Here is a 22,960-nt window from a genome sequence, read left to right on the forward strand (position 1 = left end):
AGAGGTAACAAGAATATTCATCTCATGACAGAAAGTCCTCAAAACAAATTAGCACAGTGCAGAGCTCATGTGAAAGCCTGCAGTGCCACAAAGAGCTTGATAAAAGCATTCAGCACCAGAGAGCTCCAGCAAACCAAGCAGCACCAGGGCAGATCCAGAAAAGCATTCAGCACAAGGAGAACTCCAGTTAAACCCGGCAGAATCAAACACAGCTCCAGAAAAATATTCAGCACCAGAGAGCTTCATCCCACCATGCAGCCCCCAAGAGAGCTCAAGAAAAGCATTCAGCACAAGAGAACTCCATCAAACCAAGCAGCAACAAGAGAGCTCCAGAAAAGCATTCAGCACAAGAAAGCTCCATCAAACCAAGCAGCAGCAAGAGAGCTCTGTCAATCCATGCAACACTAAGAGAGCTCCAGAAAAGCATTCAACACAAGAAAGCTCAATCAAACCAAGCAGCAGCAAGAGAGCTCCAGAAAAGCATTCAGCACAAGAAAGCTCCATCAAACCAAGCAGCAGCAAGAGAGCTCTGTCAATCCATGCAACACTAAGAGAGCTCCAGAAAAGCATTCAGGTCAAGAGAGCTCCATCAAACCATGCAACATCAAGAGTGCTCCAGAAAAGCATTCAGCACAAGAGAGCTCCATCAAACCAAGCAGCAACAAGAGAGCTCCAGAAAAGCATTCAACACAAGAAAGCTCCATCAAACCATGCAACATCAAGAGTGCCCCAGAAAAGCATTCTGCACAAGAGAGCTCCATCAAATCAAGCAGCAACAAGAGAGCTCCAGAAAAGCATTCAACACAAGAAAGCTCCATCAAACCATGTAACATAAAGAGAGCTCCAGAAAAGCTTTCAGCGCAAGAGAGCTCCATCAAACCAAGCAGCAGCAAGAGAGCTCCAGAAAAGCATTCAACACAAGAAAGCTCAATCAAACGATGCAACATAAAGAGAGCTCCAGGAAAGCATTCAACACAAGAGAGCTCCATCAAACCAAGCAGCAGCAAGAAAGCTCCAGAAAAGCATTAAACACAAGAAAGCTCAATCAAACAATGCAACATCAAGATAGCTCCAGAAAAGTATTCAGCACAAGAGAGCTCCATCAAACCAAGCAGCAACAAGAGTGCTCCAGAAAAGCATTCACCTCCAGAGAGCTCCAGCAAACCATGCAACACCAAGAGAACTCCAGAAAAGCATTCAGCACAAGAGAGCTCCATCAAACCATGCAACACCAAGAGAGCTCCAGAAAAGCATTTAGCACCAAGGCAGATCCAGAAAAGTGGTGCAGGGAGCTCCAGTTAAACCCAGCAGAACCACACATAGCGCCAGTAAAGCATTCAGCACCAGAGAGCTCCATCAAACCAAGCAGCCACAAGAGAGCCCCAGAAAAGCATTTAGCACAAGACAGCTCTATCAATCCATGCAACACTAAGAGCTCCAGAAAAGCAATTAGCACCAAGAGAGCTCCATCAAAACAAGCAACACCAAACAAGCTCCAGAAAAGCATTCAGCACAAGAAAGCTCAATCAAACCATGCAACATCAAGAGAGCTCCAGAAAAGTATTCAGCACAAGAGAGCTCCATCAAACCAAGCAGCAACAAGAGAGCTCCAGAAAAGCATTCAACACAAGAAAGCTCAATCAAACCATGCAACATCCAGAGAGCTCCAGAAAAGCTTTCAGCACAAGAGAGCTCCATCAAACCAAGCAGCAGCAAGAGAGCTCCAGAAAAGCATTCAACACAAGAAAGCTCAATCAAACCATACAACATCAAGGGTGCTCCAGAAACGTATTCAGCACAAGAGAGCTCCATCAAACCAAGCAGCAGCAAGAGAGCTCCAGAAAAGCATTCAACACAAGAAAGCTCAATCAAACCATGCAACATCAAGAGAGCTCCAGAAAAGTATTCAGCACAAGAGAGCTCCATCAAACCAAGCAGCAACAAGAGTGCTCCAGAAAAGCATTCAACACGAGAGAGCTCCATCAAACCAAGCAGCAACAAGAGAGCTCCAGAAAAACATTCAACACAAGAGAGCTCCATCAAACCATGCAACATCAAGCGTGCTCCAGAAAAGCATTCAACACAAGAGAGCTCCCTCAAACCAAGCAGCAACAAGAGTGCTCCAGAAAAGCATTCAGCACAAGAAAGCTCAATCAAACCATGCAACATCAAGAGAGCTCCAGAAAAGTATTCAGCACAAGAGAGCTCCATCAAACCAAGCAGCAACAAGAGTGCTCCAGAAAAGCATTCAACACGAGAGAGCTCCATCAAACCAAGAAGCAACAAGAGAGCTCCAGAAAAACATTCAACACAAGAGAGCTCCATCAAACCATGCAACATCAAGAGTGCTCCAGAAAAGCATTCAACACAAGAGAGCTCCCTCAAACCAAGCAGCAACAAGAAAGCTCCAGAAAAACATTCAACACAAGAGAGCTCCATCAAACCATGCAACATCAAGAGTGCTCCAGAAAAACATTCAACACAAGAGAGCTCCATCAAACCATGCAACATCAAGAGTGCTCCAGAAAAACATTCACCTCCAGAGAGCTCCAGCAAGCTATGCAACGCCAAGAGAGCTCCAGAAAAGCATTCAGCACAAGAGAGCTCCATCACACCATGCAACACCAAGAGAGCTCCAGAAAAGCATTTTGCACCATGGCAGATCCAGAAAAGTGGTCCAGAGAGCTCCAGTTAAACCCAGCTTACTACATGACTAAAGCAGACACCCACACACGGTTTACTGGATGAAATGCATCAGGTGCATGGGGGGAGGGAGCTGCTTCGGAGCGCTATAAAACACTCTAAGTCACTAAAAATAATTGCACGCTTCACAAGAGACAGACACTGACATCCAGCAGGGAAGAGGTGCGTGGCACATAGGGGTGGGTGAAAAGGGGTTACCCACCCACCCCGCACATCCCTGAACTCACACTCGGATCTGCTGTGTCACGTGTGCTGGGCTGACACCAACTCATGGGAGGGAAGCAAAGACGATTTTAATTCCTGGACAATGACTTAAATATAGACCCCCTCCCGCATGGGTGTGGGTGGGCAGGGTGGAAATGGCGCAGATTCTCAACAGGTGGTCCGTACCAGGGTTAACCCTCAACCCTACCCACCGTACCCCCAGATGAAGCTAACTCCCTGCTCAGTTTGGGGGGGACACGGAACATTCCCCATGCTATCTTACCCTGAACCCGCTATTTTTCCGGGGAGAGGACGACGAGGGGAGGAGTGAACGGCTCATGTGTAAAGTATCCCAAGGTGCATCGCGAACATTTGCATAAACGCCACGCTGTGTCAAATATTCACCCTTGGAGTCCGCATTTTATTTCTTTAGCCCGGCTGTGATTGTGTATATGGTGTGTTCAACTGTGTGCGTGTTCGGGGCACGAGTCAGGGGTACACATGGGTGGACGGCGTCCACCCACTTATTTCACAGGGGGGACGCTGTCCACCCTGGCAAGAAGTTGGGCCCCACAGATAAAGATGCTGAATTCATCCCGGGGTATCTGCTTTTGATCACCAACAACGTGCAGGTGGGGACTGGGCTCTCTCATTTCTAACTTCTGCTGGCTCTCAACAAAGGCCGAGTCTGAGGGGTCATCAGGCCTCCTTTTGTTCGAGACTCCTGGCTGGCAGCGGTCTGGAGCAAAACACACAAGATCATGGATGGAATGTTGCACATTGGCAAAAAAATTCACCCCCAGTCACAGATCTGGGTTTAATCCATCGTTATTTTGCTCACCAAGCCACCCCAGTTCAGACATGGCCATATGCAAATCAGTCTTGATCCTGTTCCTCATGGGAACAGTCCAGCCCGAACTGCCAAGCCATGTCTTCCCTGGACCAGAATCAAGCATCGATTTTGGAGCCTCACATCCAGAGGCAAATGCAGCAGAGGAGAAACAAAGGCTCACACCTTGTTAGCGCTTCACACACACTTAAGAGCAGCAGATTTCTCTTTGTTTAGTTCCTGTTTAGGAGATCTGCATGCACTGTAAGAACTGCAGATGTATTGGTCTTCTCCAGTATTTGCACAAAATAAATAGCATTTATATAGTGCTTACTACCCCTGAGGAGGTGTTGTAATAATTTAAATATCACTATTTTTTATGTTAAAGCACTATGGCCACAGGAAGCTTTACGCGGACAAAAGGCAACATTGTTTTATACAAAAGTGTGAATCTTCTGCCTAATTCAGGAGAGTTTACAAGTATACTCGAAATGTGCTCCAATGTACTCATGATACACCTGCTAAATGTTTATGTGAGGGATTAAGATCTGATGTCACTTCTTGTGATGCCACTTCCTGTGATGTCACGCGTGTCACGAGGCATGATGTCATGCGCTGTGATGAAACTTGCTTACTGATTAACTAGGTGAGTCCCCCCACTTCTTTTTTTAGGACGTGTGCCCTGCGCGTGTCACATTCTGCGTGTGCATTCAGATGCACATTTATTTCGCGGTCTAATTGTGATGTACTATTTAAATATTGGTATGCGCGTTTTGGCATATGTAGGTTTCTAATTAAGCATTTGAGTAACACCCAATGTACGAGTTTGAGTGCACATAGCTCGTGTGTTTGTGAGTGTGTATATCCGGGCACATGAGTTTGTGTGTTCCTGTAGCTGTGTATTTATCTTTTTTTACGCATGTGCGTCTATTTTTATATTTATTTGTGCATGAGTGTTTCTCTGCATCTGTGTATATTTCTTCATGCACCTGACAATGCTCACCGAGGCTCGCGTGACTCCCTGCACATGTGCTTGTTTGTATTCATCCTTGCAGGTGCATCTTTGTACCTGTAGATTCATATTTGTGCTTACCCCTCTTTGTCCGTCTGTCGGCCTGTACACGTGCGCGCCTGTGTGTCTGCAACCTGCTCCACTTTTGGGTTTTTTGTGCACGCCTGTGTGTGTGTGCATGTCGATTTCTGCGTGTGTGTTTTCATCTAAGTGCCTATAGCTGCGCCCTCGTTTGTCATTGTTTGTGTATGTCTGTAGGTCTTTGTGTGCACATGTCTTTGTGTTTCCAGAGTTTTGCTGCCTATGGGGCCCCCTACAAATTGATATTTTTACTTTTCCTTTCAATTTCCCCTGCTGGTCCCTCTCTCTGGGCCTAATCGCTGCATCCGCGTGTTGATGACAGCAATTAGACAGGTAATTAAAGTGCCCTTGTGTGTGAAGTGCGCACTGCCCCTGTATGAATGAAAAGCCGGTATCCTGCAGGGCACACAACAATTGAGACTGCACACCCAGGATGAGGAGAAGGGAAGCAGAGAGTGGAATAAGGGTAAGACAAACAGAATACAGGGAGAGGAGGGGGAGAAGCAGATAGTGTGAGGATAGTAGTGAGACAAAAGGTGCCTGCAGAAGAGCAGTCAGCATGTAAACGTGGCTGGAGCTGGGATTTAAGTGGGCTGGGTCCCTCGAGTCTCACACCCGGTAGTAATTTAAAATGGACATTAAAACAGACCCTATCAGGCTCTATATTCATGTCCTTACTTTGCCTGCAAAAACACTGATCCAGCGTCTGAACAATGTATGTATAACAGGTTAGCAGGGTCGGACTGGCCTATAGGGCTATCTGGAAGTGCCTTACGGGCTAATCTCTCTGGCCAGAATGTAGGCCGGTTTTCTTTTTGTAAATTGGCTTCCTTTATTGTCAGGAGGGCCGTTTTTTATGTTCATTTTCATGATATTAAAATAAACATTGCCTGCAGCAAATTAGTCTATGTAGTCGTCCACGCTTTGCAAAAAAAGTATGCAGCTTGTCTTTACAAGTTAAAAACTTCCCTAATTTGCAAACATGGGGCACTTTTCTAGCTACCTAATTCACTATTGGGGGTCACTTAATTTTGGTGCCAGGGCCTGTTTTCTGTCCCACTCAGGTGCTGCATGTTAGGGTAATCCATGGCAGCGATTTAGTTCCTGTTTATATTTCACGTGCTTTACTTAATCTTGTATTCATTACCAATGTTTCCAGGATGTGTGTTTCTGTATTCTATTTAACATCATATTACTCTTGTATGGTGCAGACTTTGTACGGAGTTGTGTCCAGGTGTTTAGAACAGGCTCTGTTGAGCACTTTGGGGTTAAGTCTAAAGGCAGTAGGACTCCCTCACTGTGCCTGCTTGTGGGTCAAAAAGGTTTTCACAATACATGATCATTCAATTCACGGCCTCTCTGCAGAGCACAGAGAACAATGCTCACATATTCTAGTTGCAGTTGTGAATCTGTGCAACTGTGTATGGAGGAGGTACTCATTGGTTAAAGTATTGACCAGATAAAAGTAAAATCATTTATTGTTACATTTATCTTAAGTAGCTAACAACCAGTGACAAAAACAATTCCCTTGGTTGTTTTAGGTGTATGTCAGTTGTTGTGTTATATTTCTGGATTCAATCACAGAAAGCACAGAGATGAACAAAAGTATCAGTCACATAGAACACTATGGGAATTACGGAAATTTAGATTGCTTGTTTAAGCTACACCCTTGATTACATAGACCACACGCCTTTTAGCGACCCACCCATTTGTTCTGCCCATTTAAAGCCCTAGGATGGCGGAAAGGGAGACAGAGAAAGAGGAGAGATGGATGTAATGGGCAGAATCAATGCGAACAGGCTGGTAGAGAGATTAGGAGATGAGGTGAAGGGCATTGCATGCAAAAGACAAGGATGTAAGAAGGGTAGAATTGATGCAAATAGGTAAGGGGGAGGGAGACTGGTGAACCTTGAAAGGCAGAGGTTTCTAATGAAACATACAATAATTTGTGGTGTGCCAGGCAAGCCTCACGCTTTCTAGTCGTTTTGGGGTTTCACTCTCCTCAAGAATACTTTGAAAGATGGCAGAAACTGGTATTTTTGGCCCAGTTTTCATAAAAAAGTACGTCAAGAAGCTACATGTGTGATCCATTTTAAACAGTTGGTACCACTCTCCTGTGCCTCATTCTTAAGATGTAAGAACTCCACTCCTGCCTTTTCCCTTCTCCCTTCTGTAGTCCCCTATTTCCCATGTGCTCTATTTTACCCTTTCAATCACAACACTTTTCTGTCAGAACCCTTCTCCCCTAGTAATCACCTCCCTCTAGTGCATAGGTCTTCAAACTTTGTTACTCTGAGCCCCCCCTAAGCAAAATGTTTTGAGGTCGGGCCCCCCTCCAAAACGTTATGGCAAGCATTGGGGAGCGGGGGGTGGGGGGGGGGGCATGGCTGTGTGCAGGGAGCGGGGCTATGAGAGGATATCAGGAATACCTTTTCTATATCTTATGAACTGCACTAAATATGAGACTTATAAAATAGCAAATGCATCAAACAAAAACTGATTTCATCCCAAACAAATTGCTCCCCATAATTGGATTATGCGGCATAATTTGCCTTTTTCCGCATAATTTGGTCTACGTTGCCACATAATGTGTTCTCTACTGCTGCATAATTCCAGTGTCCTCGGCTGTAGCTTGATGGGCCCATCTTATGCAAATTGTAGGGGCCTCGCATGTTCCTATTCTGCCCAGGGCCCCATAAATCCTAGGACTGGCCCTGCCCCAGGCTCGTGCAGTTTAAATCTCTGTGCATGGCTGGGTGTGCATTGGCGCCTAATTTCTCCTCCCCATGTTAGGACACATTGCTGGTGCAGTGAGGTAACAAGCTCAGCAGTGTGCGCATGTCTTCGGTGAGCTAGGACTGGCTGGTGCTGTAGCCACCCACTCAGAAGAGCTTGTTGATTTAGAGGTCGAAGTGGGTAGGAACTATTGGGATCTGCGTTTCAAAGCTTACTTTGTTTCGTAAATGCAGTTCCTATACTCTGTATTTAATAACTAATTGATCCACAATGGTTTACCATAGCCCAGTTCCAAACAGCTCGCATCTTGTACGCGAGCCAGAGGACAGGACAGGACAGGACAGACGGAGTAAAGAAAGGAAATTCTGCCATTTTTTGACGGCCGTCCACGCCTCCTTCCGGATGCAGGAGTAAACATGGGCGCTCCACATCAGGCCTGGGTGGGGGCATGCTGCAGGGAGCCTGCGGTGATACAGAAAGCCCGATGGGCCCATCAAGCTACAGCCGAGGACACTGGAATTATGCAGCAGTAGAGAACACATTATGTGGCAAAGTAGACCAAATTATGCGGAAAAAGGCAAATTATGCCGCATAATGCAGAACATTTTGTAATAGTATTAGTTCCCTATTTTTTCAGGTTTACATAGGTTAACACTGTCTGGGCAAATGGTTCACTCCATTACTACAGATTTAACATCCGAAAACAGCAATAACTAGCAGATAGGCAAACAATTAGCTTTTTTGAAGGGCCTTCCCCTGCGTTGAAGCACGTTCTGCTAGTGTTTCAGTAACTTTTAATACATTTGAGGTAGAAACGTCTTTAAGTTTAATCTGCAGATGATAGACTACATGGTATATGTGGCAACCCCACAATTATGCAGAAAAGCACCAACCACAAAACTGTGTCATTTCAGTGGCCCTGGCTATAGCTGGTAGGGTTCGCTCGCGGGCAGCTAACTGCACCGCTCGCATGCTACCAATTTAATGGGCCAAGAAGTTCTGTAATTTGTGATTTATGCTTTTGCTAAAATAACTTCACTAACACTGGTTTTCACAATTTAGCAACCATATTGTGCAATGCTTCCCTCCTCCATATTCATGTGCGTCCAAAAGGAACAGAAACAAAGCGAGGAGGAACATACAGAAAACACACAAAGGCTGAAAGATTAAAGGAAAAGCAGAAAGTAAGACATAAAGCAATAGAGTATGAGGATAAGAATGAAAAGACTTAAAAAAAACAACCAAGGGAAAAAATCTCAAAATGTAAAAATAATGAGAACTGCAGAAAAACAAAGAGGCAGTGTTATGCTTACTCTCCTATGCTCCACAGATCAGTTACTGCAATCCTTGTGCGATACCTCAGTGGGTTCAGAGGCTCACTACAAGCTTCTACATTAGGACACTTTGATGTTTCCGCTAAAATGTATATTACTGCTGGTGCTAGCAACCTAGTAATTGGAGCAGAAGGAAAGCAAAGGAAAGAGGATGAGAATGTGTGGTAGGATTTGTGTCAACATATCTACAAAAAGCTTAGACCTCATCTTATGTAATAGAGAGAGAAGCTCTTGCATGTTGTTGGGGTATCAAGCATGTTAAATATTCTGTGTGGGGTTTACTCTTCGAAATCCGGACTGATCACAAACCATTACATTCATATAAAGGTGGAAAGGGTTTGGAGGGAAAAAAAGTTCAATAATATCAAGGTGGATGTTGTCTGTCCTGGAGTATGATTTGGAGAGGGGATTATTGACGGGATTGACGAATATTGTAGCAGATTCTGTGTCCAGATTAACAATAGATGAAATTGGACACACATTAGGAAGGAATGCTGATGGAGTGTTGGAGACTCGAGAGGGAATGGCACTCGAGAGATAGGAGTGGGAAGTTGCTATGGGACCTGGGGCCAGATGTAGGAGGCCATTTACCGACCGGTAAATGGGTATTTAAGATGTAGGGGGCCAATTTTACCGATTCGGTAAATTTACCGAATTGGTAAAATACAGAATCGATCTTTTTACCGATTCTGTAACTGCCAGATGTAGGTGGGACTCTTCTGAGTCCCAAAGGCCTTACAGATTCGGTATTTTACCACCCAATCCAATTGGGTGGTAAAATACCGAATCCAGGTGTGCATGCACATGTGTGCATGCACACCTATGCCATGTGACAGACAGACGTGCCCTTAGGGCATGTCTGTGTGCCACATGGCACACATGCCTGTATTTGGGGTGCTAGAGGGTGTCAAAGTGACACCCTCTGCACCCTTGGAGGATTCGGTATTTACCGATTCTGTAATTACAGAATCGGTATTTCCCATTGATTCCTATGGGCTTCAAAGCCCATAGGAATCAATGGGAAATACCGATTCTGTAATTACAGAATCGGTAAGTACCGATTTTTACAGAATCGGTATTTCAAATACCAATTTTACCTACATCTCCCACCTTCTATTTTACCGATTCATAAATACCGAATCGGTAAAATTCGGTATTTATGAGTCGGTAAAATAGAATTACCTACATCTGGCCCCAGATTCTTTGTGGAGTGAAGTAAAATAATGTGTAACGCAAAGTCGGAGTAGTGAGATGAAAGCTTATTACAATGTGAAAGATGAATTGAGCTTCTATGAAGGAACGTTAATGAGAAGGAATGTAACAATTCCACCCACAGATCTGGGCAAGCTAATAATTCAGAAACACATGAGGGATATCAAGGTCAGACCATGACTAAAAGGAGGATAAGACCTCTGGTGGTCTGAGTTGGATGATGCAGGAAAATATGTAGTAAGGGACTGTTATGCATGTGCTAATAGTGACAAAACAAAAGTAGTAAGGCAACCTCCTCTAGAGTGTATGGTTTTGTCTGACAAGCTATGGGGAAAGGGTGGCAATAGATACCCTGGACCCAATAGCTATGCTGGGATCTAGAGACAACTTAGTTTGATGGATTATCGCACAATGTGGTTTGTAACTAAAACTTTGGAACAAATAGATACTCAGAATGTTATTAGATTTCTAGAAAAAGTATTTGTGGATGAAGGGATCCCTAAACATTAGTCTTAGATAACGAAGTGTAAGTTGTTCACAGGCGTATCTCGGAGTTCCTGATCAAAATGAGAATCGTGCGTGAGAGTGGCTCTATTCAGACCTCAAGCTAATGGGCTGGTGGAGAGAATGACTTGTCTACTCATGGAGAACCTACAACTATCTCTGGCCAATGGTCTTTGGTGGAGGAGTGGGTTGAGAAAACTAATTTGGGCGCACAGAGTAGCAACCCACTCAGTAACGCAAGAATTAACTTTTGTCTCTCTCTAAGGGCGTGAGTATGGGAAAAAAGAAATTCCTGCATGGCTAACGAGTAAAGACTGCATGCGGGTTGGTCGCAAGGCAATTAAAGATAGAGTCACTGAAAAACAAAAGTGGTCCACAGGGTATTATTTATGACCTTAGGAAAGGGGTGAAAAATGTGAGTGTGGAGGTTGGCGACTGGGCTGTAGTAAAAAGAGAAACTACGGTTAGGAAGGGTAACAGCATGTTTTCTGTTGGGAATTGGATCAGTGTGGAGCTCAGGGAATGCATGCAAGCTTGGCAGCTCAGTACAGGAGACTGAAGCATAACATTGCCTGTTTATTTTTTACTTAGAAGAGGGAGCATTTTAGTGCACACTTTTATGGGAAATTACCGGTGGTCTGGCAGGAAGAAGCGTGGATTCCACCCCAAAGACACACATCCAGAAAACAAGTTTCCACTGAATAGCATTTACAGCTGGGGTGAAATGGGATCACTGGACATCTATTGGGACACAGCAGCACTGCAGGCATGAGCCCCTTGAGCACAGATCACTACAATGCATTACAAGTTTCTTCACACATTCAGGGTAAAGGGAACCTCCGGGGGACTCGGAACGCGCTGTATACAAAGACCTGGAAGATCACACCCTTATTGAGTCCAGGTGGAGACTTAACTTCAGCACTCATAGATTCACCCAACATGGTAGACAGACTGTTGTGGTTACAGCTTGTCCTGATATCCATGCCCACACCGACTCAGGGCATCCATCCAGGGTCATCCGTCTTGGCCTATCAGATGCGTTTAAAGTGACCAGGCTCGTAATGGCATTGCCTCTTCATCCGGTGACGTTGTTCTCATCCTCCAAATGGTTGACTCGCTCTTCGCTAAGATGGAGAAGCATAGGAGGGTTGACGCTTATTGTCCGCAACCACCACCACCACCTAAGGTGACCCCAAAGGGCTCTCCTTCTCTGATTCCCTCAGGTTCAACTGCTACATGTTCTGCTTCATGGAGGTAACTCAACCCCATATTGGCTCCACAGGTGATCAGAACCAAATAAAGAGTCCTGCATGCCAGCCATGCACTAGGGCTTTTCTGCTCACTCCCCATCTACTCACCAGTATCACCTCCCCCCAACCAATAACCCCCTATCACCTGCAAGTCAAAGATCGCTCATCAAAGCAACCTCAACATGTGGAGGATACAGTGATGCATTATCCCCCATGCCTTTGAGGGGAAGCACAGCATGTTAGAACATCCATCAGATGACATTGATCAGTGTTCTATCAGACAGTGAAGATTGGGACAAAAATAGCATCCTGGCGAGAGAAATGCCCAACGCCAATGTGCATAGGTGACACGCACACCAGCACCAATGTGCACAGGGGGCACGGGCACCAAAGTCAATGTGCACAGGGGGTATGTGCACCAACGCCAATGTGCAGGGGGGTATGCTCACTAAAGCCAATATGCACAAGGGCACGTGCACCAAAGCCAGTGTGCACAGGAGCATGTGCACCAAAGCCAATGTGGACAGGGGGCACAAGGGCAAAGGGGCTGGAGCAACATAAGAGCTAGGTACATCACAAGGAGCAGCACAAGTGACCAAAGAAAAGATGTAGGAGGATGGAAGTAAAGGGGAAGGAAGAAGTTTACTTGGGGTTGAAAGTCACCACTTTACAAAACCCAGGCAGGAGGTAGGATAATAAACCAACTCAGGCTCCACCACCCTAGATAGCGAGACTCCGGAAATCGTTTTAACATCCAACCATCAGCGCCTCTCCTAACCAGGTCCTGTTTAACCTTCCACTGTTTCCAGAAACCTCCAAAAAGAGGCCTTGTGGATAGCCCCTGTGCTCAGGCCCTATCACACTTCCCAGGGCTCACACACACACACACACAGGCCTGGCAGAGCTCGTGGGATTCACACCACAAACCACCTAAGACAACACCACAAACACATGCCACCCTCCAGCAGCCGCCTGACCCAGAACAGAGACCAGGAGCTCCAACACTGGAGCCAAAGGGGATCACTGCATAATTAGACAACTGGCATTATGCACATGAAGAGAAATGTCTGTCTGGTCAATAAAGACATTTGTGCCTGTTCGGTGGAATAACACAAGCCCCGCAGCCCCTGCGGTGTGTCGGGGTGGGCAAGCTCCAGGTCCCCCCTCAGCATAGTACTCTGGCTGGAGAGCTCCTGATTGAGTCCAGAGGTGGCCCCTCCACGTGCCTAGCAGGGGGCCCCCCTCAAGATTTTATACACCAGTGTGCCTGGTTGATTCTTCAAAGGTGCTGTGCAGTAGCCACTCAACACAGATCACAGATGGTCTTTTGGTAGCCCCCCAGAAGTGGGATTTGCTGACATGCACCAGCAGTGGACCCAAGGGGCCCTTTCCCCAGAGGCTTTAGAGAAGAAGAAGAAGAGGCTTGCACTTTGCTAAATGTGGCACAGAGGACTTTCCTAAATGTTCCTCTGACCCATATTCATGTTGTGTGTGAAGGACTTCAGTCGCCTCAGAGAGAAGCTCGACCCATGAATTGATACTGGAAGCTGCCATGGTCAGCTGCTCTTTCCAGATGATCTAAGAGGAAGGTTTATCCCTTCTGTCCTCTCCTGAACAAAGAGTCCAACAAAGTATGTATTTAGATATGTATTATGTTTGTCTGTATGTGGTATTTGTATAGCATGAACCTAGCCAAAAGGCAGCGGAGCACTGCACAGGATCTAAAGCAAAGATACATATGATTGGAGGGGCAGCTGGGTACTGAGAGCTGAAATGGCCTTTTAATGCATTGTAATGTAAGTTCTTAAACCCGTTTCTTGCTTCGAAAGTTCAGCGCCAGTGCTGAACGTTCTAAGAAACGGGTGGGGCCACGTCGGCCGTTGGACGTGCGCAGCACTACTGAGGTAGTGCTTGCAACGTCCAACGGCAGCACTAAAGGGGTTAAAGAGGTGCATCGGTAACGAGGTCTGCCTTCAGACAAAAAAAATAAAATGTTGAAAAGATACAGCAATTAGTAACATCCGTAAATATCACAGAAACCAAATTCAAGATTTTTCAGTTGGACTTTGTGTCCCTCAGCTCTGTCGCAAGGTGGCACCGGTCTCCCCTCACATTGCCATGCATCAGGTATCTTAGACAAGGACCATCATGGCAGGCTTGGCTCCGAGTCCACTGCCGTAACCTGGGGTGTCCATAAGGCTGCGCTCCTCTCATCCCTCATGGACGACATCTACAAGATGCTCTTTTACACTTTGACTTATAGGGAGTTGGACACGTCGAGTCTGATTCACAAAGGCATGTAAAAGTATGTTAACGCCTTAACTGCGGCCGTTATTTTGGCGCAGTGCGGGCGTTCTGAAGAGTGGGCGGGGCTGCGTCGGCCATTGAACATTCGCAGCACCAGCCAGGTAGTGCTCCGAACGTTCAGCTGCCGACGGCAGCAGCAATGGGGTTAAATAATATTTCTGTAGAACTAGTTCTCGTACTCATAAATGCTTTTGTGAATCGGTTCCTTTTGTGTGAGCTTACATGCACGACTGTCACCCTGGGGGCCTGGCAACTTGTAACCAACTCCCAAAAAAATGAGAGGGGCCCTTTACCACAAAAGGTGTAGGGCACTAAGTAGACCGTAGTCAGGAAAGAATCCCCCTTTAGGCAGATCATTTAAACCAGACAGAAGCACACATCGAACCCAGTCAATCACCAGTGCAAAACACCAACTCCCTCAAAAGGCCAAATGTTCACAAATAGAGAGAGATATTTATTTTTGTTAAAAAAAAGATTTGCATAACAATTCATCATCTACAGTAAATGATCCCATACTTTTTCAAAAGTTAAAAACTTTATACAAACAATTAAAAAACACAATATTCAAAAAGTTAATAAAACAATCAAACATTGTATGCACATATTACATGCTGGGGAGAACCTGCAAGAAAAATACTTTCTTGTCAATAATGCAGGCAAAAACATTAGATCCAGATCATTCGTTCTATTTAGAATTGGTATTCTGAATACTTGATTTGTTAGAATGGCAAATGTCTCCACAATCTACAGTCTGCTTTCTTAATCCGCATTCCAGTGGATTGCGCCACTATCGCTCCAAGGATCACTATGGAAACCGCCTCCAGGTCACTCTCGGACTGTTGTGGACCGGGCCGTCACATCAAGTACGACCCTATAGTGCATTTAGTCTGGCTGCCTTTATCCAGGGCACTCCTCTGTCCCTTCCGAGGGGGCCTTACAGAGAAGTTATCCTGACCAGCGGCAACCAGTGCTTGCCATTGGCCACTCCGCTTCTCTTGAATGGACCCTCTGGTGCATTTATCCTGACTGGTAATGAGTGCACTGATGAAGACCACCTGTCCGTCAGTCCTGGGCAGTGTCTAACGTGCACTAATAGTGCTTTGTTTGCCCTCGATTGCCCGTCGGTCACTCCTCAGATCATTTATAATAATAATAATAAAGGGTTTTGTAGAGCGCTCAGTAACGCCATCACGGCGTGTCCCCGCGCTAATGGAGAAGTGGCAAACAAAAAAACTCACTAGGAAACCCCCTCACCAGAGCCTCACAGTGTGTACAAGTGGGTCTTCAGCAGAGACCGAAATATTGCCTCTCTGCTCTCCAGCCTTAGAGCCAGCGGGAGTTTGTTCCAGTTCTGGGCGGCCAGTAATGTAAACGACCGCCCTCCCATTCTGGATCTCCTTATCCGCGGAACCGTCAGCAGCCCCGTACCTCCCGAGCGCAAGGCCCTGGGCGGCTCGTATCTGCAGACTAGGTCCCGAAGATAGGCGGGAGCCCTCAACCAGACAATCCGGTGGCACATAAGCAGGCATTTAAACAGAACACGTTTCTTTATGGGGAGCCAGTGGAGAGCATCAAGCGCCTTCTGTGAATTGGCTCTCCTCGGCCTCCTCAGCACCAGGCGAGCAGCCGTGGTCTGGATGACCTGCAGGCGGCCCATACTCCTCTCGGTGGTACCAAGGAACAAAACGTTCCCTTAGTCCAACCGAGAGGCGACCAAAGCCTGCGTCATCGTCCTTCTGGCAGTCAGGGGTAGCAGATCCAGAGTCTTATTTAGAACCTTCAGGACCCCAAAGCACTTCCCCACAAGGCGTCTAATATGACCCTCATAGGACAGTGTGGGATTAACCCACACTCCTAGGTTTTTTGCTTCCTCACCTGGTACAGGAGTGGCGCCCAGACAGGAAGGCCACCAATCGGCTGACCAGCTACTGCTCTTCCCACCCACCACCAAAACCTCGGTTTTGGAGCCATTGAGCTTTAAACAATGGGCATCCATCCAGTCGGCCAACCTTGAAATTGGAGGATGCTCCTGTGGGGTTTTGAGACAGCGAGATAAGCAGTTGAGTGTTGTCGGCGTAAGACACCAACTCCACCCCAAATGCTTGGACAACCTTAGCCAGGGAGGCCATGTAAAGATTGAAAAGTGTAGGGCTCTATGCTGAGCCCTGTGGCACTCCCTGGTCTAGAGGCACCTCGGAGGAACGGCAGGACCCCTGTTGAACTTGAAAGCAGCGCCCCGTCAGGAACGACTGCAGCCAGTTCAGGGCGGCTCCTACGACCCCAGCTTCGTTTAGACACTGTAGCAAGATGGAATGGGCTACAGTGTCAAACGCTGCGCTGAGGTCGAGCATTATCAAGGCCATAGTGTGCCCCGCATCCGCTCCAGCTCTAAGGGTCTCAGTTGCACGCAGAAGGGCCGTCTCCGTCGAGAAGCCCGCTCGAAAGCCTGATTGGGAGGGGTGAAGAATATTGGCTCTCTCAAGGTGTTCAACTAATTGAGAGTTCACCACCTTTTCTGCGACTTTGGCCAGATAGGGAAGCAGCGAGATGGGCCTAAGGTTCTCCAACACGTCAAGACCGACGTTGGGCTTTTTCCTAATAGGCAACACAACCGCCTTCTTCCAGTCCTCCGGGATCTGTTGAGTGGAGAAAGACGTCTGCAGTACATGCCTGATGTAAGGTTCCAGCACTGACAGACCACCCAACACCACTCTAGGAGGCGCAGGATCAATGGGAGATCCGGACCTGACGCTGCGGCAGATCCTGTTTAAGCTCTCAGTAGGAGGAACCGTAAACAGTTGTAGTGTATTGCACGGATCCATAGGTGTCCTTGCAGCCCTGAATTCAGTGCCACTCACGGGTTGTTTAGAAAAAGAGGAGTAAATGTTCTTAACCTTCCCCGAAAAGAAGTCAGCTACCCTGTTGCATTCTGCAACCGAGTCTACTTTCGGGGCATTAGAACTGGATACCAGGGATATTTCCTTAAAAATTTTGAAGAGCTCTCTCGACGAGCTCTCAGCTTCCTCTATGCGTGCCTGATAGTGTTTGGCTTTCGCCCTGCGCAATGCGCATTGATATCTTTTATGCGCTAAACTATAGCTACTCTTGCCCTGTGCGCATGGCTTCCTCCTCCAGCTCCGTTCAAGTTTTTTACATTCTGATTTAATTTGCTGTAGCTCCTGGGTAAACCAAGGGGCAGTGTGCTGTCTACCCCCTTTCAACTTACAGCTGCTCCGGGGAGCAAGGGAGTCCAAGGCAGTTAGAATTAGTTCGTTAAATTCGGTATTTGCAGTGTCACTATCCCTGGCCATAGGTGGACCCACCCTCTGTATGAGCAGATTAAAAGCCTCTTTGGAGAACTGCTTTCCATTCCATTCCATTCCGTTCTGTTCTGTTCTATTCCATTCCATTCTATTGTATTGTATTGTATTCTATTCCATTCCATTCCATTGCATTGTATTGTATTCTATTCCATTCCATTCCATTGCATTGTATTGTATTGTATTCCATTCCATTCCATTCCATTGCATTGTATTGTATTCTATTCCATTCCATTCCATTGGGATTTGTAAAGCGCATGGCTACCCACAAGCGACCCAGCACGAGCATCCACCAACACCAGCTGTCTGTGCAATGTGCACGCCTGCACGTCACTCACCTGACACTATAGTGCATCAACCATGACTGCGTGCATCTGGTGCATGTCGCAGGCTTCTCCTTGGTTGCACATGGGTGACTTCCATCAAGACCCGCTGCCCTGAGCACAGCAATGAATTAATATATTTGACGTGCATTGCAGCTCGCACACCTCTTCCTGCCACCCCATGCCTGGGTGCAGGGTCCTAAGACAAGACAAAAGCAGCACTCTGGTCACTCACGAATGACAACAAAATGCATCCCACAAAGACCACACTGCCATTCAACACTCTTCCAGCCTAGGTGTAGCATGCTGGCCATCCGCTAATGGGCTTTAGCGCCTCATGAGGGGTACGAAGCACTATATAAATGTAGGTACAAGCAATTACAATAACCTAAGAGATCTAAGGGAGTCACTGGGAGCCTGTGACCTGTAAGCATGCTCAGATGATCCTCTCTGAACTGTCTTGCCACACTGTGGAGTTGACACAATTGAGGTTCATACCACAGTGTAAGAGGGGGTTTATCAAGCGACTCTACGCTTTGTATGTTAGATTCACTGATCAAAGAATTTAGGTTTTGAAAGACAGCCAAGTTGCCTTACCCTTGATATGCAGAAGGTGCTACTGGGAAATCCGGGATCAAATCCCAGCTCTACCCTTGTAAATCGTGTGATAATAGGCAAATTACCTCATTCCACTGGGCTCAATTTTCCTAAAATCCGACGTTTGGGAGTACCTGGAAGCTATTAAGTACAGAGAGTGCACTAAAATACCTTCTATTTGTTGCTAAATATTGTTAAATGGTTCATAAATGAAGAAATACTGAATATTTATACCGTCCAAGACATAAGTGTATCTTTCTCTTGGCTCACTCACAGCGACTTGGTAAAGCCATTTCCGTCTTAAATGTTTTCAAGTTTTTGTTTAGAAATGATGAATTTTAATAAATGCTAATCAATGCGGCGATGTGTTCAATTATTTCAACAGAAAAAAATTACAAATGTCAAAAAGTGAAATATTTTTGAATTTCAAAGAGTCTTATCATATTTTTACATCTCATCAGCTCTGTGATTTACATAATAATTCTTTAAAGGGGTTGGCTCACGCTTTGGCTCTTTAGGCCTCTCAGGACGGGTGTGTGTGATTCTGTTCCCCGATTTACTTGCTAATTTAGTGGCTTCCTCAGATCTCTTCCTAATTGTGTTCTCTTTTTAGCAGCAGCGGCCCGTGCAGGTAAGAACGGTGGCGCAGTGGGGCCGGGTGGGGGGGGAGTTTCGGCTGGCAATGACGAGGGAAAATTAATTATTTATTTAAATTTCCCTCTTCATCGTCTGTCGAAATCCCCTCCCTCTCCCCCTCGCCCCTCACTCCTTCCCGCCCCACTGCCCTACCGTTCTTACCTGCACGGGCCGTGGCTACTTTTTAGCACTGTTTTTAAAACACTTTTTGCATACTCCCTCTTGCCTCTGCAAGGGGGGCTTGTCTGTGTCCCTGTTCCCAGTTACTGGTGTATTCCTGTTTCATGAGCCACTAGAGAGTTCGGTTCGAATAAGCCTCTGGGACCTGCAAGCGCCTGGATATCCTATTGGGTGATTAGCCGTGCTTTATAAATCCTGGTTGATTGACCCCCCCCCCTCTGTGGACTACTATAGTGGTCAGAGGCCGCCACTTCTAGGATTGTGGCTAAACTCACCACAAGCTGCAACTCATGAATCCTACCATGGGGAGAGGGCCTTTACGATGTTGACACGAGAAGTGAAACTCACATCGAATATAATTTCCTGACACACCCACTTTGCCTATATATTCCAAGTGCACGATAAGTGTAGTGTAGACAAAGTCAACAGCATTGATTTTCTAGACGTAATTCATTTATTACGCCTGCTTTTCGACTGGGCCGCACACATCCAGTTTACAATTTTACGGGTTTTAGGAGAACCCTCTGAACCATGCTATGTTTCTCAACACCCCCCCACCCCACCTATTTCTAAGGTTGTGTGAAATCGGCGTGATTTTCATTTGCGTAAGCTTGGAAAATTTGGGGAACATTAAGTTGAATTACCCGAATTACTAACATGGAATTTAGCGAAATCTGTCACTGCATCCATTTTGGATTCAAGGACGCATTTGGCCACATAAAAATAACAGCACTAAATGGGCCATAATGCGAACAGCACCCACGCTCGTTCTGGTCGTTCACCATGTTCCCTTTCACACGCAATGGGATGGAAAATTACGCAATGTGGAGTAATGGCATAATTTCGACTATTTTGAATAAAAAGCATAACACAAAATGCCAGAAATGATGCAAGATTACACAGGTGTAACAAAAACTTCCCCAGAACTATGTATATCCACCACCTTACTCCTTCCATCAACGACTCAACCCTCTCACCTTTTGTTACTCTTTTTTGTCTTTACATATGGTGACCCCGCCATCTCCTATTTTTCCTACTCCCTACTTAAGCACGTCCTTCCTCTCTCCCACTTCTCAATTTTTTTATTTTATTCCACTATATATTTAAATTCTTCGGAAAAGATTCACCTGGATGGGGCGGCAATGGAGGAGCGGTTAGGGGAGCGGGTAAAAAAGGAGTTCTAAAGGGAGTGGGCGGGGTTAGAGGTATATTATAAATGAAAACAGGGAATAGGAGGGCAACACGGAGAAGACAGCGACACACAGCACGGGGCAGAGGGAGAAGCACACAGAAGAGCGCAACATGGTGCATGCAGGGAGAGGGGTAAGAAGCAAAAGAGAGAGCTAGAAAACACATGCACTCTTATGGAGTGCTTAAGAAAAAAGAGGTTCGTCAAAAGTGAGCTGTGGAAGGACACTAGTCAACTTGTCATGAGGATGGTAAAGAGGATGTGGTCGAGGGGAGGGACAAACCTAAGATGGACAATGAAAGCAATTGAGTAAGAAGGAAGGAAATGAGAGTGACAATAAATCCAACCAATGGTAAGCAACTGGCTGGCACTAAGGTCTCGTAAATTCTTGGGACGCCTAAAATAGGCCTTTTGCAACCAGGAAGCTTGCGCTGTCGGGCAGGCTTGCCCTATAAAAAATCATTGGGAAACTATGTCCGATATATTTTTTTAGAAGTTCTGGGTTTTTAGGGTGAAGTTAAAACTTCGTACACCCCAAATGTATACCCTTTTCTGAATACATCCAAGGTTCAGATTGCTCTCTTAAATTGGCCATTGGAAAAAAACAACCCTTGCTGCTCTAACAATGACCAAAAATAAGCTTTCTAGAATGCTGCTTTGCTTGCTTATATCAATAGTGATTTTGATATGAACTGTGGCATCATTCATCAGATGCCCCCCCCCCATGGTCTATTTTGCTTGTACAGAGTCCCACCATGAGATTTATTTTGGATTTCAAGGTATTTTATTGGTTTTATAAGCAAGTACATTAGCATTTCTGTTACAAGGTTAGCCACACGTATTTTGTAGAGCAGTGTTTACAGGCCCTTTGAAATATATGTTTAGCTAACCCCCTCTGACTCGACTTGCTGGAAATGAGGCAAAGGGTGATAGAAAGAAGCAGAAGAGAAAGGGGTGAAAGGAAGATACAAGAAAGATTCTGTAGTAATGAGACTTGTAATCGCGTGACAATGCCATCACCACGCTGGGTTGCTTGTGGCGAGGTTGGTAGTTGAGTCGGACCGCCCGTCCCCCGTTTATGGTAGGAAGAACAACAATGAAAATCCTTGCTTGGGTGAGGAAATTATTACCCCTGTAGAGTCGACAGGTAGCAAGGATTGTTTATTAGCCCTTCAACAATATATTGATCATCTGAAAAGAAGTGGCTGCATCCTGAGAAGGCCCTCTGCAAAATATTGACTCAGTAAATTGCCCAGTGGAGGTGGGGATGGGGGGGGGGGTAGCATATTTTAAAAATATTCAATGCTAATTACATGTTATGCTACAGACCTGGCTGACATATTGACTCTCTAAGGGCAGAACATATAATGAATTCATACAAAAGAACATTGAAGTCAGTGATGTTAACACAGCTGCTAGGCAGGCTTAATGCACCAGTGAACTCTTCTGTAGATGGGATTATTAGAATTGATGTAAAGTATCTCTCCCAAGTTCCTGGCCTTTAATATAGGACACAGTAAATACAATTTAGAACTTACTCATTTCCAGTTTTGAAGTTAACCGGTACATGGAAAAAGTTTCCTAGTCTCTAACACCATGCTAATTTATTTGAAAACAACTTTGATAAAATATATGAGCCATCGATAAACTCTTGGTACCAAACAAACCCAACTGATGTGTGCTCTGATTGTCTAATTATAGTCATTTTAATGATGGATGCAAAAAAACATTAAAGTGATTGATCAGTGTGCACAGCTGTTTGTAGTTCAAGAAGTTTTAATTATTTTTTATAAGATGCTGAGTTTTTTTGGTATTTTGCATGTGACTAGTTTATATAACTCATTTTAAGACGCTGGAACAAAACAAAAAAAATAGAAAATAAAGATGTGAAATAAGAAATGAGCAGAAAGGCTGATATACAGCTGGGTCTGAAAGATGCACTGGCTTTTTATGGAGACGGAAAGCACAGAGGGCCATAAATCATGGGCGTTATCTCCACTTCACTGTCCTCATCTGTAAAATAACAGCTTGAGAGCATAAAAAAGGCAAGAAATGGAACTTTAATCAGTAAACAGCCCCCTTCCCCACACAGGCCCAAACCCCCTCTTTCTCTGCTGCTAAGAAAGGGAAGTCGTATTTAGATTTGTCATTGCTGGTGCCAATTAGCATATATGTAAATACATTGTGATTACATTTCCATTTGAGGCAGTGTTAACTTTCCCGAGAGAGTTTGTTTTGGTTTATCCAGAGAAATATTTGCATATATGTATATCATTGTACTGCATTTGACTTTGAATTTGTTTGTGGATATCATTACATGGTAATCAGTAAAATGCAGTGCACTTGTTTATATGTTTTATTACTCTCTTTTGGTGTGTCACCTTGGCCCCCCAGGGGCTTTGCCTTTTACCTACAGTCCAGGTTGAGGGTTGAGGATGAAGAGCACTGAGGCAGTGTCCCAGTTGTAATAGGTCAGACTCTATGCCCATTCAATCCATGGCCTCTCTGCTGAGATCACCAACAAGGAGTGCTAAGTTTATGTT

Source organism: Lissotriton helveticus, chromosome 12, assembly GCF_964261635.1.
Source record: "Lissotriton helveticus chromosome 12, aLisHel1.1, whole genome shotgun sequence".
NCBI classification, from domain to species: Eukaryota; Metazoa; Chordata; class Amphibia; order Caudata; family Salamandridae; genus Lissotriton; species Lissotriton helveticus.